This window comes from Leguminivora glycinivorella, chromosome 11 (genome assembly GCF_023078275.1).
Source record: "Leguminivora glycinivorella isolate SPB_JAAS2020 chromosome 11, LegGlyc_1.1, whole genome shotgun sequence".
NCBI classification, from domain to species: domain Eukaryota; kingdom Metazoa; phylum Arthropoda; class Insecta; order Lepidoptera; family Tortricidae; genus Leguminivora; species Leguminivora glycinivorella.
This window is the reverse complement of record NC_062981.1, coordinates 8,412,016-8,432,349: the sequence shown is the minus strand read 5'-3', so window position 1 is coordinate 8,432,349 and position 20,334 is coordinate 8,412,016.

Genomic DNA, 20,334 nt, shown 5'->3' with positions numbered 1-20,334 from the left:
TGACAAGGTCTCCGCCGAGATGCTGAAGGCTGGACAGGGCATTGTAGCGAGTCAGTTGTATCGCCTTTTCAATTTGTGCTTCAGTACCGGCCGGGTACCTAAGGACTGGTGCAAGGCCGTCATCGTTCCTCTTTACAAGGGAAAAGGCTCACGACTGGACTGCAAAAACTACAGGGGCATTAGCTTACTCAGCATCGTCGGAAAACTGTATGCGAAAGTGTTGATTGAGAGAGTAGTGAGAGTAACCGACGAGAAAGTATGGGATGCACAGGCGGGATTTAGAAAGGGTATGGGATGTTCGGATCAAGTCTTTTCCTTACGATGCATAGCCGAAAAGTTTTTGGCCAAAGGTCAAAAGGTCTATTGCGCTTTCGTGGACTTGGAAAAGGCGTATGATAGAGTGATGAGGAATGAATTGTGGTCGGTAGTGTCCATGTATGGAGTAGGCAGTCAACTCGTTCAAGCACTGAAATCTCTTTATGAGGATTCCAGTGCTTGCGTGAGAATAAACGGGTCATACACTGAGTGGTTTAGCATCGAAAAGGGTGTTAGACAGGGATGTGTAGCGTCGCCGTGGCTGTTTAATTTATTCATGGATAGTTGTTTGCAAGATCTGAAAGATTATGATTGTGGGTTGAGAATGGAAGGGTTACTGGTCAAATGTCTCCTATATGCCGATGACCTAGTATTACTTGCGTCGTCGGCCGAGGAGTTACAACTGATGGTAACAAGAGTGCATGCATCCTTTGAGAGGAAAGGAATGAGAATGAATGTCAGTAAGACGAAAGTAATGGTATTTGAAAGAGATGAGATTATGACAGATTGCGAAATTGAGATCGATAATGAAAGTTTGGAACAAGTGAAAGAGTTTGTGTATTTGGGAACGTTGTTTACAAGGGACGGTAAACATGGAAAAGATATTGAAAGGAGAGTGAATGCTGGGAATAGAGTGAATGGAGCACTAAACGCTTTTATGGGCAGCCAGAAAGTGTCGCAAAAAGCACGTCTGGCGGTGCATAGAGGAGTTTTGGTGCCTACACTTATGTATGGTAGTGAAAGTTGGGTGTGGGAGAAAAGACTTCAAAGTCAAGTGAATGCCGTAGAAATGAGAGCGTTAAGAAGCATGGCTGGTGTAAAGTTGAGTGATAGGATCAGAAATAGCGTGATAAGAGAGAAGTGTGGAGTGGATGTAGATGTGGTGACAAAGATTGAGATGGGTATGTTAAGGTGGTTTGGGCATGTAGAGAGGATGGATGAGAGGAGATTAACGAAGAAAGTATATGAAAAAGGAGTGGAAGGGTCAGTTGGTAGTGGAAGACCTAGGCGAACTTTTCTTGATCAAATCGGGGAAATATTGCAAAGAGGCCAGGTCAGAAGTACTCGAAACCGACGAGCGTGTATGAGAAATGTTATGAAAGTGTGTGAAGCGAAAGTGGTTTGTCAGGATCGTAGTAAATGGAAATCCGTGATCTCTGCCTACCCCTCTGGGAAACAGGCGTGATTGTATGTATGTATGTATGTAAAATATTTCCATCGATATCATTGCAAAAAATACCTGAAGAGTTTTTTCTGCCGATAATAATCAGATTAAGGGGTTGACACGTTCGAACTCTAATAACATTTTCGAAGGCGTGAATTTCGTCCTCGTGTAGGTAGGTTCCGAGTTTTCCTCTTCCTAAAAAAGCTTAATAGAATGTTGATTTTCTACGATACGAATTATTGGAGCAGTTAATAATATGTCAAGTATCAAAGGAGATATGACATTTTAAGCTTATTAGAAGAGATAATGTGGAAACAGCTTAATAGCCTCGTTTGCAGACGTTTCAGCTAGATACATTAATATGGCATTTTATACATACCTGAAGGTAATTTCGTGAAAATTGGCATGAAGGGAATGAACGAAAATTTTTAGGCTTTGTAGAAAACGTACGCCACGCGTTTACGTTTCGCCAGGCTGTCTGCCTCCGTTGTCGATAAACATGACGCTCGGCGATTTCTGAACGCTGCGGCTCGAGGTGATCCGAAACCAATTTGACGAGGTCATCGAATGTTTTTGTCTCCGGGTAGTCAAAAGCACAAAGGGTGCACATTAAATGAGTAAGTCGCGTCTTCAACTGCCTTTTAACGTCGGCACTTTTAAGGTCTCTTTTATTTCTTTTAATAAACTGTTTGACACGTCGTACGTAAGCCGGCCATTTAGAGTTTAGATCAAATGCTTCGATTTTACCGATCGGCATTTTCAACTCGCGAAACTTTATTATGCTCAGCGCACTACACTCATATTTAAAAGAAAATACACTTCAAAACGCGTAATTACTCGATAGTTATTTAAAAATCTCGACTGCGCCAATGGAAAGTATTAAGTAAAACGCAGGCTGGATACTAAGAACTAACTTTATTCTAGGTCTAACTACCCGACATTTTACAATTGTTGGCATACCCTACCCTACAACACCCACATAACCTATATCAGTGTCGCACTCACGTTTAGTATTCACCCAATCCTAGCGTCTTGGGAGAATTCGGTCAACACACTGAACACTGGCCCTCCGGCATATTGCATTACCTGTACTTGGTATGCATGGACTGTTGTGTGTATAGTTTAGCGAGTTTCAGGAGTACACATGTAGGTACTTTAATTATGAAGACATTAACATATACGGTTATAAAAACAATGAACGTGTTCGTTTTTTCTTCGAATACGGCATATTTTCTGCTGAAGATTGCTGGTATTGTCTAGTTTGCAGATTTTCCTGGATACCATACGTCTAAGTGTTCCCGTCCTCAACAGTCTCAAAAAGTTTTAAGCTTGGTGATTTTTTTTATCGCGTCTGACCACCGGTTAGGTTAGCGTCTGACCACCGCGTCTGCGTGATAAATTCGTAGTTCTGACCTAACTTTAGCTTTCCGATACATGTCGAATAGAGTTGCGCCATTGCGCGAATGAGTTCTTGATCGTCCCTTATAAGTATGACAATTTAACCTGAAAAGCCGCTTTAGTGAGTTGTCTCTAGATTTTACACGTCAGTTAAACATATTCACTCTTAACCTGCTAATCATATTTCCGTGGCTGACACGATTGACATCTCCCGTCGAGACTTGTACATCGGATGAATCACAGATGTCGATGTCGCTCTACGCTGGCAAGCCTCGCCCGCATATCCGCAACTAATAGCAACAGGGCTCGGATTAACCCTACACGTCTTGCGCCCCAACGAACAAGCCATGTTGGCTGCCAGCCGGAAAATTCGGTGCTCGTCATTTGTCCCGGCTTAGCTGCTGACGTGTGTCTTCGTTTGTTTTTGGCTAGTCAACGACAAACGTCAGCTTTTGTTTACTGAAGGCCTTAGAATAAAAGTAACAAAAAAAAACCTTCGAGTTGAAGAAAATCGGAAGTTATTTTGTGAACGCGTATATTTATCCTCAGTCATCCATCTAAAGGCAGTCTCATTGGCGGGATTATGTTTTCTATTAAAATAATTAATTTACGTATAAATCACAATTTTTATTATTTTAATAATAATTTCCCCACTTTTCGTTTCTGTCACGTATGTTTATTTTGTTTATCAATCGCGTTGTTTATTTGATGAAATAAACCCTCCACCAATAAATAAATTCAGCTTGAATAATCTGTTTTATTACAATGTCGTCATTGTCACTAAGATGAGAAATGTAAAACTAAGCAAAAGCTTACAAAACCCATGAATTCAATACGTAATCAATATTTGGATCTCTAATAAGTCTTTCGTCGCGAAACTCGATACAATCTTTCATATTTACGACACAGTTACATAAGAATTTCCGTTCCAAAAAATATTTTATATCGAATAATAATGCGTAAATATAATGTAAGTAACTGTACACAATTTAATGTAGCCCCTAAAGTAAATAACGTAAAAGGTAGGCTGAGGAATTAGGTGAATCTACATTAAGTTGCTTTTAGTTTTGTGAAAAGAAAAGCTAAAGTGGGTTTCGGTGTTTCTGCTCTTTGCTTTATTAGTAAAAGGATTGTGGCATTCAGGTAGTTAATGTATCCATTTATACCACATAATACTGTATTTAAATACAAGTCAAGTAATGAGAATGTTTACTCTTTGTCACTTAGATATTCCTTTTTGAACTTTAAGTTAAATACGCATGCACTTTGCTTTTTGAAGAATAGTATTTTATGCAACCGGCGTTTAAAGGAGGTCAAAAAAGACGAGTGGCGTGGGTAACAATTTGAGACGAAGCCGAAAATTGTTAATAAAGACGCCACGAGTATTTTTTGGCTCAGTTAAACACCGTTGCATACAATACTTTTTCTAAGACCGTGCACTTAGTTTTTAATAGTTTTCTAGAATAACTTTCGTGAAACTGTCAACGCTTGTGCCAGCTGCCCAAAGCCATCCCTTGCCGGCTTCCCGCGCATGCGCGCAGTAACGTTATAATAATGCGTTGCCATGGTTACAAAGGCAAACAATGCGTTTTCTATTTCTAATGTTACTGCGCGCATGCGCGGGAAGCTTGCCCGGCTTTGGGGAATTGAATTTTATGTAGGGTTTTAAAGATCTATGCACGACTGCACGTCCCTGTAAATGACGAATAACAGTTCGTGAGTAGAAAAAAAGTAAATATTTACGTGGACCGAGACCTAAGTCAGAACTAGGTCTCGTCCTTTGCTCCGGTCCTTTCTATAGAACTCGGCCATTATGTAACAAATTAAGGTCGCATTGTTTCCGAATACTTCACGGCTACTCAAAAGTAGATACTACAATAAGGTCTAGTTTTACCCTTCGGGTTAGAAAGTCAGATTTGTGCCTACGCCTAATCTTATCTTTAGATGTCAAAGCGGACTCCAGGCTCCTGAGACGTGGCAAATGCCGGGATAACGCAAGGAGGGTAATGAATGGTCCAAAAGTTGATACTGGAAAAGGTCAGTAGGTGTGTAGTCTACTAAAATAAAATAAAAAATCACCCATATGTTCACAGATTCCTAGAACTTTAATTCCTAAGACCCACCTATTCACTGTTCTCAGCGACCGTTTTATCCCTGTAATTCAATACACACTGTACGTGACTTGAACCGGCCGTGTGTGTAAGATCGCTGGGACGACGTGGATATATCTCTTAACCCATTGCCCGAACGGTGGTTTTCTACTCAGTGATTGTGAGTAAAAATGCTACACAACACAAGCCTTCTTGAGCTTACCGTGGGACTCAGTCAATCTATGTAAGAATGTCGTATAATATTTATTTATTCATTATTTATTAATTTCTTTTTTCTATTCCCGTACTGTTTTTCGTGACTTACAAGGTCGTGCATAGAACTTTAAAACCCTACATAAAAGATGTCAGGACAAGTCTATCTAGTCTATACCCTGAAAACATTTAGTAGAAGTAGCACGATATAGCTGTTACAGTTCAGTAAATACATTGCTACCAACTTAACAAACCAATTCGCAGAGTCGAGACTCCTTCGTTTTCTGCTGCGTTCATTGGCGACGCGTCGAATCGCATTCAAATGTATGAGAACTCGATTCAACTCGGCTCGATTCGTCTTAGTGGCTAGGCTTCAAAGAACCATACCATAGACAGTTTTATTTTCATGTTTGCACTCAAACTGCATATTCAAAATGGTAGGCGGTCCACCTAGATAACTAAGATGACTGAAAGTAGGTATTTGTTGAATTTATAATTCTTTCAAAATAAGTGCTTGGTCGTAGAAAAAATATTGTATGCAACGGTGTTTAACTGAGTCAAAAAATGCTCGTGGCGTCTTTATTAACAATTTTCGGCTTCGCCTCAAATTGTTACCCACGCCACTCACCTTTTTTGACCTCTTTTAACCACCAGTTGCATAAAATACTATAATGTTACACTCTTTCATATTCATTTAAACTAGTAGGAACCTGTCATCTCAAGGAGCACAAAACTAAAAACAGGTTTAGGCACAAGCACATATTGGGTTAATAACCTAACAACAAAATCAAAAATTTAAAAAAAAACTTCCGATGACCTATTTCTATAAAACATGGCTAAGAACACTCCTCTTGCACGTAGAACCGATGGCCGTTGGGGCGGAAAGGTTCTCGAGTGGCGACCGCGTACCGGAAGGCGAACCGCGGGTAGGCCCCTAACAAGGTGGACTGATGACCTGGTGAAGGTCGCAGGAGTCCGCTGGATGCGGGTGGCGCAGGACAGGTCATTGTGGCAATCTTTGGGGGAGGCCTATGTCCAGCAGTGGACGTCTTTCGGCTGATGTGATGATGATGATGATGAAGAACACTCCCGACTCCTACAGCCTCCTCCGAAGCTTTCAAACAAAAAAAAAACTAAATCTAAATGGGTTCATCCGTGCAGGAGCTACGATGCCACAGACAGACACATACAGAGACAGACAGAGAGATAGTCAGAAACGACAAACTCATTCCACCACGTCGTTTTTGCGTCGAGGGTTAAAAACAAGTTTGCGTACATATTGGATTAAAAACTCATCAATACAGTTACAGAAATATTTACACTCAAAATCACAATAAACGTCAGTCTACTCACAGTATATATCAAATCATAGTGACGTTATAAATCAGATTGTAAGAAATCTCTTACTGCTTGTCATTTTGACAGGGTTGTAGAGTGGCCTAGGGTTCCAATTGGTTGACTGTACATTGTTACCAGCATTTTATCAATCTAATTCAATGTACACAGTTCGTGTCTTGCTCCGGTCGTGAGTGTAGTACCTACTTTAAGATATTGCGTGGTAAGATCACTGGGTTGTTCAGGGAAGTGCTTCCGTTTGATTACGTAGATATTACGTAATATACATGGAATCTTAGACCTAGAAACTTATAGTTTAAAAGCTTTTGCCTGCGGCTTCGCTCGCGTGAGAAAGAGACAAAAAGTAGCCTATGTCACTCTCCATCCCTTCAACTATCTCCACCTAAAAAATCACGTCAATTCGTCTCTCCGTTTTTCCGTGAAAGACGGACAAACAAACAGACACACACACTTTCCCATTTATAATATTAGTATGGATTGTTAACCGACATATTATAAACCGACATATTATATGGATATTAATTATATTGTGTGTGAGAGGGACAATTGGCACTGCTATTGGCTACTGACTGGAAAAGTTTACCTTTCGTGGACGGTACGTCAGGCACGATAGAAATAAATAAATAAATAGAACATTCTTACACAGACTCACTGAGTCCCACGGCACAGTATAATAAAGAGTCCACTCCCCGCTGAAAGCGCCGCCCACCCCCTCTCGGTTACCTCACAGTTACCGTCTGTCAAAAACGCGAACAGTCAACCTGTCATATCTCACTCATACAAGCATGGTACGCGTTCACCTACACGAGCTTAGAATGTGTGCTAGGAACGCGCCTCTTTCATATATTTGATCGCCAGTGTCCGAGATGTGCCCACGGTAAGCTCAAGAAGGCATGTGTTAGGTCGTCAAACAACAAAGACATCTATAATATTAGACGACTAGTGTCAGTGAAACAGGTTTATCGGAGTTCAAAATGTTCATTCGTTAGTCTTATTTTCTATTCTAAAAGTTCTGTCTTCTTGCTCATTTTATGACCTAGAAAGTCTACTTCCAAATTAAAATAAACCACATTTAATTGCACACTTGTGTACTTAACACAGCAAAAGGGAGTGTACAAGTTTCTAATGGGGTGGCAACGCGCATGTGACACTGTTTGAGTTGCAGGCGTCCATAGGTTACGGTGACCGCTTTACATCAGGCGGACCGTATACTTGTTTGCCACCGACGTAGTATAAAAAAAAACACACTGAGCATGAAATGTATAAAAACCGTCATTTTCCGTCAGGCCAGGGTGCGTAGCCGAATGGTACAAACGCTCACGAAACGCTCACGAAACGAAACGCTCGTAGATATCTATCTCTATCGCTCGTGCGTATTGGCGCGACTGGCGTTTCGTTTTCGTTTGGCGTCGGAGAAATGCCATTCGGCTAAGCACGCAGAACTGTCATTTTATGTAGGAACCTTATAGGTAGTTCATTGCGTGTTAATCATCCTCTTCCTCCTAGTGTTATCCCGGCATTCGCCGCGGCTCCTTATAGGTAGTTAATTGCGTTAATATTAACGTAAAAATGAATCAAGCCTTTCATATAAATTAATGTCCAAGAATTTTTCCAAAAGCCACCCTATCCCATCTCAGCACTCACATATTTCTCACAAACTATTTGCCGAGGCGACCCATTCCAGGGTACCTAGCCAACGTCACAACCGGTTTGCTTCGTAAGCTTATCTAATCTTATGGCTCGTCTACATAGTGGCCGAGGCCGATGATGAGCGAACAAGGGCATACACGATTGTGAAAAGGGTATAATCATCTGTGAGTGGCCGTCATTGTCTGTAATCGGGAATAATCGGCGAATTATCGGTACATCGGAGGAATGTGTCCCAATCATCGTGCTCGCGTCTACACAATCGCCATTAACCATTCGCGCGCCAGACGTCGAGGAAGAAGCCGCTATCACTTCGACGTCCATCCTTAACAGGCGACAGTGAGTAAATTAACAGTCACGATTGTGTAGAGAGCAACCCATAATTGAAGCGATGATGACCACTTTTCTAACCGCTTCTAATTGTTTAGACGACGGCGACGACCATTATAGCTAGCTCTCACTATCGCTCTTCTATAGTGGCGCGACAGAGCCAGACTGCGTTTAGATCGCCACGTAGCGTCAGCGATTGTCACATCGGCTAGGCCGGCTGATCTCTGCCTCTACAGTCCATCTGTCTAGTGATAGCGAAACCTTATTTATCAAAGAGGTCAGCCAATGCCCCTCAGACATATCTGTAAAGGGTTTGTCGCTAATATCGAGAATACTGAAGTATTTTTGGTGTATTTTTATCTTTGCTGGCATTCACTTCGGAAAAGCAGCAATTGTAATTCAGGATGAGATGACTAACCTTAAAAGGTTTTGGTTGAAGTTTCCTCTTGCAAATAGAGTAAAATTTATGAGAGCAAAAAATATAACAATATATTTTTTTTTTATATTAAAGGAAAAAATGGAAAAATTTTACGCTTCCGGCGGGACTTGAACCCGCATCCTTTTTGCAATCCGTGCAATGCTCTTAACCAATTGAGCTACGGAAGCCACGCCGGACTTCGCAAATCTTTCCATGCCTTTCCTTTTGTACACACGTCACGTCACGTTTCTGCTTAATAAAAATTAATTTAGTATGGGTTAGCACATTGTTACTGGTGAATTCTCAATATAACTTGAGACTCCAGTGCCGTTACAAGATGTAATAGTCTGTCGGTAGATGGCGCTAGACGTCACCCCAAGACGTGTGTACAAAAGGAAAGGCATGGAAAGATTTGCGAAGTCCGGCGTGGCTTCCGTAGCTCAATTGGTTAAGAGCATTGCACGGATTGCAAAAAGGATGCGGGTTCAAGTCCCGCCGGAAGCGTAAAATTTTTCCATTTTTTCCTTTAATATAAAAATGTTTAGAATCGTTAGCAGACGTTTCTGCTTAATAAAAATTAATTTATAACAATATAGTTTATATCTATGCGTAAGCACCTGTAAATATATGAATACTAAGAATCCGTTCAGTCCAGCAATTTTGATGCGGCATTGTAGCGTTAATAGAATCTCTCTCTCTTTCTCTGTCCCTGGTCCCAGCTCGCTGGTTGGGGTCGGGCCTCCTTACGGCTCGGCGCCAGGACGCTCTGTCCCGGGTTGTCGTGATTGGTGACATTTGCTTGAGGTCTCTCTGGACATTAGACCAACTATAAGTAGCGTGTGTGTAGCGCTAATAGAATATAATTATCCTCCTGGATCCTGAAGGTATTAAATCTGGAAAACCTGTATTTTTTTCGGAAAAATCGATTTAATAAGTAACCAGTAACGTAGAAAAAATAGTTAAAAAAATCATAGTGTTTTCCCCTCGATTTTTCCTTATGGGCTCAGGCGAGTACATGGGGACTTTGTCCTCACTCGGGACACCAAACAAATAAAACAAAATACTACAGAAATCAACTTTAATTACATTAAAAAAAATATAAAAATACTTATTATATGAAAACTATATTAATTCAATCTGAAATAAACCGAAATTCTATGAATCTTGTATAATAAACACAAAAAATACTTCTGTAGGTACTTAATAGTACAGGCAAAAAATAAAAATTCGGTTTGATAGTAAACTCTTCTGGAGTACATTGTGTAGATACTATTAGTATAATAGTACATATGTAACAAAGGTACGTAAGTTGCATATTAAGCAAATTACTTGAATGAAAACTAAACTAGAAATTACAGTACCTAACAATTTTCCTTACTAAATAAATAACATTTTATGGCTGACATTTCTTAGGACATTTTTATCTTATCTTAACATAATTATAGTTTACTTTTAATTCAGTACCTAACTTCAATCTTCAGTTTTAGATTTCATAGGACATATTTATCTTACCTTATAGATTAAGCTTTAATTAAGTAACTTAAATTCTCAGTGTTACATTGATTAGGACTTTTGTCTTACATTAAAATTTAGTTTTTAGTACATGTGTTTTTCAGTATCAGTGACTAGTGAAGATAATTATTTTGTATCTTAATTTAGTTTTTAGTACATGTGTTTTTCAGTATCAGTGACTAGTGAAGATAATTATTTTGTATCTTAATTTTATTAATAATACAAAATAATAAGACTCACAAAATTTACTGTTGTTTGGTATGGAAATCAGTATACATAACAGTTTCTCTGAATAGTTAGACACGGATACCCAAAGAAGTAGTACCAAATGCTCTAGCTATAATCTAGAGCATGTGGTTTTCTACTCTTCTTCCAGTTTGAAGGCATCCTTGTTTGCTTTTTAGTTATCATAGGCATATGCCGAGCCATTTTGCTGATGAAGTCTAAATGAAGAAGATGCATGTGCAATCTCAATCTTCGTATCTTTATCTCTTGGAGCCAGTTCACCCTCAGAAACATCTTCTTCATCACAGCTGACGGTGTTTAGCTCTAATACAATCTTATTCTATCTGATAACTTCTGATATATATATCTTCTTCTTTCCTCTATTCCACAGTTTTTTAAGCCTGAAAATCGGAATTAAAATGTAATCAACTTTTATGTGAAATAAAAAATCTTACATTATTAAGACCGGTTGTACTCGTCCGAGAACATAAATTACTTGTTTAAATCCGCTAGTACATAAACTTAACAACTCACACGAGTACATAAACTTCAGAGCTATATAAAACCAAAGTTTTTTAACTATATGGATGAAATCTACTTACTGACATATGAAATACATTATATATTTATCAATTAAAACCAAACAAAAATATATAATTAGACTTTCAGTGAGATAACTTCGGATTTACTTACCGCGGGACACCGTGTAGCCGGTAGTGACAGATGTCAAAGCCGTACTGATCGCTGATTGGCCATCCGAGGCTAGGTGTCTGTTTTATTTGGTTGACAGTTTCGTTCGGTAACGTTGTATGCCTACAAACTTGTTATGCTGCTTTGACATTTCACATGAGATTTTTTTGAGCTTATGTCCTCAAGTGAGGACCGGGGGATCCAGGAGGTTATATATATTTATATATATATATATATATATGTCCAAAAGCAAGATGGAATAATTAATTATGATTAATAACAGTAAAATGAGCCTTCATTGATCGTCTACTTAGAAAACCCATGTATGAATCCCTTTATTTCTAATACCATGATGCACCAAAATTGCTGGAACAGTTACGATGTCTGCTTACGTAATCGTTGTTTTGTTGTATCAATGCTACCTTATTTAAATGTATAGTTTAGATATTATAATTATTGTTATTCGTTACGAAACATCAATTTATTTAAATGTATGTCACTACCTAAGGTACATATAAAATAGACCGCATATTATGTGGTAGTAAGTAAATCAGTGGTGAATTACTGGTATAACTTACTTCGAGGATTACATTCTTGCCGGCTTAACATAAATCTGCTTTATTACCTACTACGTTAGAGCACTAACGAAAGCATATAATGTACTTAGAGTGCTTCTAAGTTAAATGCAGAGTTCGACGTGACAGAGTGTGCAAGTGCAAATAAAAACGTGCCCTTATTTAAACTGCCTACGATAATTGGTATTGGAATTCCTTGCCGGCGGCTATATTTCCGAGCTCATATAACCCAGAAACCTTCAAATCAAGGGTGAACAGGCATCTTCTGGGCGAGCTCACTCCATTGTAGGCCACGTATTTGCCTTTGGCTAGTCTGTGGTCAAGAGTAAGCCCATTTATAATAATAATTAAAACAATGTTTAATATTTATTTTCAGTACACATAGTCTATGACGAAACTTCAATTTTTAGGATTTCGAAAGTCGCATAAAAATCACCATTATTTCCATCATATCAAGATTCCCCTTCCAAAACTACCCGAGCATTTTCTGTCATTCGAAATTACCCTGATGCACGTTACAAAAGAAAACATTAAGACTTATAGAGAAAGAGATTAATAGAAAAACTTAATGAGATCAATTTAAATAAAATTCCGTTAAATTAAAAATTCAATTATTTTAAGAGTGTTGTTATCAAATATATATTGTAGGTAATTTAAAAAAATATTTTTTTGAAATAAAACCATATAAGATTTTTTCACAATTGACTGAATAATAATCCTCTGCTTCAACATTCACATAAACCACTAACTCCTAACCCGTCAATGCTAATACAAACACAGAAGCTCCAATTTGTTTCCAACACGTAACATTCGACAGTGAGTCGAACCATAAATCCACTGAGAACTTGTGGATTGTTAACCCAAACAGAAACTAAATCGACTGCACTTGAAGTTTGTATTATATTCTGTACCGAATTAGGATACATTCAGCAAGTTGTGTTCGTTTAGCAAAGTCGGAAGTTAGAGTTCGCTAAAAGGTGAAAAGTAATTTATTATGTATTGTCAGATGTTAAAGACTTGCAGTTACAATGCATTATCAGTATTATCACTAAAGTAATAGAGATTTTTTTAAGTGTATAAATAAATCTTAAAGTGGATCCATTACTAAACTTTACACCTAGTAAACCTTAGTATTGCAAATTCACATAAACACCAATTCCTAACCCGTCAGTGCTAATACAAACACAGAAGCTCCATTTGTTTCCAATACGTAACATTCGACAGTGAGTCGAACCATAAATCGACTCAGAACTTGTGGATTGTTAACTCAAAGAGAAACTAAATCGACTGCATTTGAGTTTGCATTATATTCTATACCGAATTAGGACACATTCAGCAGAATTGTGCATGTGTAGGAAAGTCTGAACGATGTTACTGTGAAATTTGATTTTAAAATTAAGGGTTATTCTTGCTTACAGTTGATAATAGTATTGTCAGATCCTATAGTATTTCATTTTCCGCCACCAAATTTGCTTGCTAGTTAATACTAAAGTAATGAATATGTATTCAATGATCAGAAATCGCACGGATGTGCGACATTCATAATGACTGACGTCATTTTGATGACATTAAGTATGAGATGACACACAAAAATACGAATAGATCTTACAGTGGATCAATTAAAAAACCTTACACCTAGTGAACCTTAGTATTTATTGCACATTCACATAAAACACTAACTCCTAACCCTTCAGAGCTAATACACACAGGAGCTCCATTTGTCTCCAATACGTAACATCCAACCATAAATCCACTCAGGACTTGTGGATTGTTAACCCAAACAGAAACTAAATCGTCTGCATTTGAAGTTTGCATTACATTCTGCTATTTAGGAGACGTTCTGCTGAATTTAGGTCAATCGGAGCGATTTAACATGTTTGGCTTTTCAGCGTTAGTTTCAAAAAGTAAAATTGAGTGACTTTAGGAAGAGATACAAGCACTTTTTGGTAACGTACGTGAAAGAGTGGCGCTGGTTGTTATAAATACACGCAATGTTATGGGACATGTCAAACATTAATGATAAGATTTAGCATAGAAAATCTTACAAAATTCAAAAGGTAGCACCAGGCATATAAATACTTACCCAGCGAATACGCACACATTAACTAGTATAGCATATTAGTACTCAATTGGTTAAGATAAGAGCAATGCACGGATTGCAGAAGACGAGAGTTCAAGTCCCGCCGGAAGCGTACATTTTTTTTTTACTTTAGATAATATAAAATTGTGGAAATTCGTTAGCAGACGTTTCTGCTTGTTAAAAATTAATTTCATATAAGCATTATATTCACACGAAGCATGTGAAACCTTACAGGTGTGTAAAAGCTATAAGAAATCGCAAAGTTTTACTCTTGCTATTAATTTTAATGACTACGGGTTTACGGGAAAAACGATATACCTAGGTAAGTTGTTTCTCACAACTTGCAAACTCATTTAAATTATTTACGTAAAATATTTTCACATGACGTAGATGTCAGAATGTTTATTTAAGCTCTGAGAAGGCGTATTCTGATTGTTAATTAATTTGATTGTTTGAAAAATTATTTGGAGTCAGTGACAACAATGACATTTCTTTACTTATTGCAATCTTTTCTTTGCTTATTGGTTGCTTATTGAGTCTGTGTTTCCACATGAGTACAATCCAGGTCTCTTTAAAGCAAGAGTATATAGGTATCTCATAGGTAAGCGTGCTCCACCGTAGACCGCATCATCACTTACCATCAGGTGTGATCGTGGTCAAACGTCTACCTATTCATACTAAAAAAAAAAAGAAAAATTGGAATTATACTTTTGATCAATTCATTCGATTTAATTTTAGATTTCTATTCGAATAATTTATTTTTAAATATTGTTTCTCCAAGTTTAGAAGAAGAATCTAATTCAATAATGGATAAACACGATTACTTTCTCAATGTAAAAAACCTGTTTATTAAAAAAAAGACAAACTCTATAAATACACAAAACGAGCTTAAAATACGCACTTTATTTAAATCCACGAAACAAACAAAACTCTCAAACTGTCGTTTCAATTCTCAACGAAATTCGGACGGCAAAATTGTCAATTAAAGATAAATTAGTGACAGCAGTCGACGTAACGGACTCCTCGAAAACAAGATTAACCGACTTAGCACTGGGGGGTTATCGTGAAGTACTAAAGCCGGTCAGTTTAGGTCGAGAGAAAGGAACACAGCTATACCAGTTATATAGCTTCGTCCCTCTCTCTCAACCTAAACTGAACAGCTTTAATACCTCATGGTAACCCCCCGTGGAGCTGAAAGGAATCGACATTCAATACTTTATTTGGCCCTTTGTTTACTTAACAAATATTTGATGTGGCTTGGATCTTTTTGATTGAATTTGGGGTTCCCACTCTTTTCAGGTTTGTTTTGGATCGCCTCGAGTTGTTACGGTGGTAAGATGTTTGTTGTTTTTTTTTAGGCTATTCAAGTTAACGTGAAGTCTTTTACAGCATTTCATTAGCTGACAGCTTTTTTGCATCATCTTATTCTTCCTTAGGTTCTCCTGGCATTTTGCTTCGCCTCATAGGCCCAGGATCTGCATTGGCACTAGATTTCGAAACTGACTATTCCTATCTTATCTTCAACTCGGTGCGTAAAAAGTATGCCATGTTGGGAGTTGGGATAATTCCCCATGTTTTCCTTCACTGTTTACTTCTAGTCCTATATATTGCTAGAAATTTTAAATGAAGTTGACAACCTTTGGGTTGTCAAATACTTCTGTAGAAACTTACATGTTGTTCATTCTGCGGTGTGAAGGTATATTATCTGCCACCACTTTTTTAATATTACACCAAGATAGTGTTGTGTACTTCAATGATATCATGTTGTGTAACAAAAGAAAGTCTTTACGAGTAAGTCCTTGTCCAGTAAAAGAAAAATGTCCATAAATCTCACCCTTCATTTGTTTGTATGCTTTTCTTACTGCTGATTTCTCATAAAATTGTGAAAGAAACTTGGCTTTTAGCGATAAAGTGCTGTGTCCTATCCTTTTCCGTATTGCTCATAAATTCTGTAGAAAATGGTGTAAAGTTGTGACATAGGTACTCATAAAAATATATCCGGTGCTTTTGAACATCTCAGTATCATCATCGTCCTCCTTGCGTTATCCCGACATTCGCCACGGCTCATGCTGGGAGCCTGGGGTCCACTTTGATAACTAATCCATAATGACATTAAATTTATTGTAATTATACGAGCTAAGCACATTGTTAAAAAAAATATGAAAATTCAAGCAGGCTGTAGAGTAGAATCTGTAAAGAACTGTAAATTTTACGTATTTTTTCGAAGTGTTTATCACACCGTAGACTGAAATGTAGTTTTAGTACCTATCTGTGACGATCGTTTATGAAATATTTTTTTATTACTTTTTTTTTCTCTGATATGAATGAAAAAAAAAACCAAGTTATTAATAATGATAATTTGATACCTATTTTAACAAGACGATCTCTTTAAAATTGTGATAAACATGTCACGTTTTGAATGAAAATTAACAAATTAGGGGTATATTAACATATACCCCTAATTGCTTACAACCCCATTAAATACGGTACGGTTTCAATTCGAACAAGACGTAAATAAACGCCATGACTCGTAATATCCGGGCGTCGTCGTCTCGATGCCAACGGTTGACGACAACAACTGACGTCAGGATATTTGCTTATTACAGGGGTTCCGAATGGGAATTCGTCACTTAAGTAATAAATATCTGGGCGACCGAGCTTCGCTCGGTTCTATTTTAATATATCACGTCTTTAGATAAAAAAAAACTCTTATAAATACAAAAACAAAAAAAAAGACAAAAAACAAAAACTTAATTTCTGGCCGGGATTCGAAACCCTGACACCTACGATCTATCTGCGTACATTAGACTGACCTCGTGCGACTGAGCTACGCGGAATCGATGCGCGCGCGGCGAAATTAAGGACCATATTTTACGTTTACAAATGCGAAAGAAAAACTCATGAAAACTCGAAAATTCGCGTTTTCCGGGATCTAAGGCTACGCTAGATCGATTTTTCACCCCCGAAAACCCCCACAAAACAAATTTCAGCGAAATCGTTAGAGCGGTTTCCGAGATCGTCGGTATATATAAATAAATAAATAAATAAATAAATAAATAAATAAATATACAAGAATTGCTCGTTTAATAGTATAATAATTTATAGTCGTCTTTGAAACAAAATTGACTGGAATAATATTATGAACTTTGCACAACACATGCATATACACATACAACTATATTGCCATAACGGGTAGGCAGAGTACATGAAACTGCTCAAGTTTCAGTGCTATGACCAATCAAGGGGTTGAAAAAAAATCGAAATTGTGACATTGCTTCAAGATTTCATTTCAATAATATGATACCGATATTACCGGTCTATCGATGTCAAAGCGTGATGTTTCTTCAAAGAAACACTTTTTTTGACACTTACCACAGCATCCGATCTATAAGAAAATGAATAAGGACAGCAAAACAATGAATGTGATACTTAATATGTACCTAATTACTGCAATACACACGGCTGTCAAAACATATAATCCAGGATGAAGAGAGTTGATATTTGATATTAATCGATAATACATCTACCGAGTAAACACAGGACCCGAGGAAGTTGTGTGCGTAGCCGAATGCACAAACGCTGACGATAATTTCTCTTTCATAGCTATCTATCTCTATCGCTCTTGCGTATTGGCGCGACAAGGCCAGACTACATTTCTTCAGCGTTTCGGTTTCGTTCCGCATCGCAGAAATGCCATTCGGCTACAGAGCCAGCCCAGTTTTTCAAGAAAATCTTATTCTACATATACGCCCTTCCGTATTTCAAATATCATTTCAAAGCGTCAAAGTCTATCATCATAGCTATTATGGATCGTACCTAATACCTATCTTTCACGAGAACCCGTATCTTGATTCGTATAGTCATGCCATTAAAGGTTAGATTTCAATTTACACGTTATTATGAATGACACGATCTATATAACAGCTTAGTCTATTGCCTCACTCGCGCTGAGCTTAATAGAAAAGGACAGAGCATGAGAGTTGAATAGCGATTCGTACTAATTGGGAATTAGCAGCGAGTGTGGCGGATTATGAAGAGTTTGCGCGTTTGAGCGTGATTTGCATCGCTTTTGTCTATCTATTTGCATCGCGGTATTAGCTGTTATTTCATTACAAAGCTTAAGTGGAATTCAATTGGAGAGGACACGTTGGACCAAAATGTTGACAGATCGCTAAAATTGTTACATGTTGTTGAGATGTTGAGAGGTAGCTTACGGATATAAGAAGCGCATAGCATCCGCTGGCTTGTTGAGTGGTCGAAATTCGAAAAACAGCGGGGCAGCTCTGGATGAGACTAGCCCAGGACCGGGATAAGTGGCGCACACGAAGAGAGGCCTATTCTCAGCAGTGGGCGATTATTAGCTAAAATGAGGATGATGATCAGTGATCGGACTCTTGGCGTCATTTCTAACAACATAAGGTTCATTATTCTGAAAAGGTCATACAAATGACGCCCAATTTTGTCCGCAACAAACGCCCAAGTCTGCAGCAAGTTCGACCTAATTGAATTACTAAAAATCGCCACTGAAATTTGTTACATAACTTTCAGTAATATCGCTGCCGAAATTTTATGATTGAATAGACTTAACGTTCACGAGAATATTTGCGCATTTTTTACGACTTTTTTTACTTTTCACCGTAAACATGTAAATTGTAAACACCTTTTGTGAAATGGCACCCGAAGTTCTGCCTCCTGATTGTTATGTTAGGATAATAGTCTTGTGACACCTTTATGGGAGAGTTGGTATCCAAAGTAACTTTTTTATACAGGATGTAAACGTGACACGGGCGAATCTCTTAACGGTGGTGAGTATAGGACATAAAAATGTAATTAGATAACTTTTACTTCAAATTGAGATAAATGTTTTATCCATTAAAAATAATTCGACCCGCAACGTAACGAAAACACACTCGCGTTGAACGCTCGTTGACAGTTGTCATTGTCATCGCAACCACGTTTACAGTATATTGCTGCTGAGAATTTTTTCAAAAATCATTTTGGAGTCAAAATTTAGTGTAACTCAAAAACACCTCTGAATTAATGATAACTAATGAATTATATGCCCGGTTTTATTAATCGCCCGTATTACGTTTACAGGCTGTATATTTATACAGTTTAAGTATTGAAACCTTATTGAAGTAATTTGTAAACCACCTGGGTATCTCGTTAAATAAAAGTTTGATAGTTAAGATATGAGAAAAACAAACTTTTACAAAATATGTTTCGGTTGGAGTTTGAATTACAATCGCGCAAATTCATAGGTACCTACTTCATAAAATAGGAGTGAAATTTTACTTTCAACAATGTCCCTTTAATATTGTTACTGACAGCTATATTCCCTAGCTATCGTCTCGATCATTATGTGTATTGTTCTTCTATGTAATCATATTTGAATAATTGCTTCATTGTGTATTCGCTTCATCGAAATGATAATAAATAAATAGGACGAACTACCGTCTGCCGGAAATAAAATTGGATACCATTTTATTAGGAAGGCGACTCCCATAGCCCAGTATTTAGTACATCACTTTCATCCAATAGCACAGTTCATTTTTAGATTCCATTAACTCTCAAACAGTCCTTACACCCTCGCGGGTGTTGCATCTCCCATGATACGGGCAAGGCCAACATCAGCTCGGTGTACCCCTTACATTTCATTAAAGTGTCAAAAGGGCTTCTACGTGTTGGCTTTGGCTCCGCGCACGTCTCCCAAAGGTCCGGAACACCACTGTTCTGTGATGGGAAAGACAAACAAATAAATATTATAGGACTTCTTATTTAGATTGACTGAGTCCCACTGATGATGATGATGTTGATGATGTCTCTCACTTTTTGTAAAGCGGTTAAAGATAAAGAAAATACTATGAATGGTTTAGTACAAACAAAAATGTGCATAGGTTTTAAATTGTGGCAAAACGGCATCCATATGACCCGCTTTCATTCTCCGAATGCCCCAAACTGTGAATAGTAACGCAATGCATTGGCGTGAAACGACATGACGTGACACGACGCGTGATGACACTCCGGTTTTGTCACCTAAAAATTCGCATTCGGTCGTCGCACGACGGAATTCCGGAGGCTGAAACACTGGGGACGTCAATACATAGGAAAAAATACATGAGAATTCATGAATTGTTTCAGTACCAGTGCCCTTACCATGAGTTTTAAAATACTTTACTCGATAGCGTTAGTTAGTTTTTTTTTTTTAATTAAATGGCTTCAGTCTATTATTGGGACTATTTCGCCAGTGTCAAGGTGATATGAGCTAATACTAAGTAGTGATTTTGGTACGGTAGGTACGACAGTGTACGGTGAGTTAT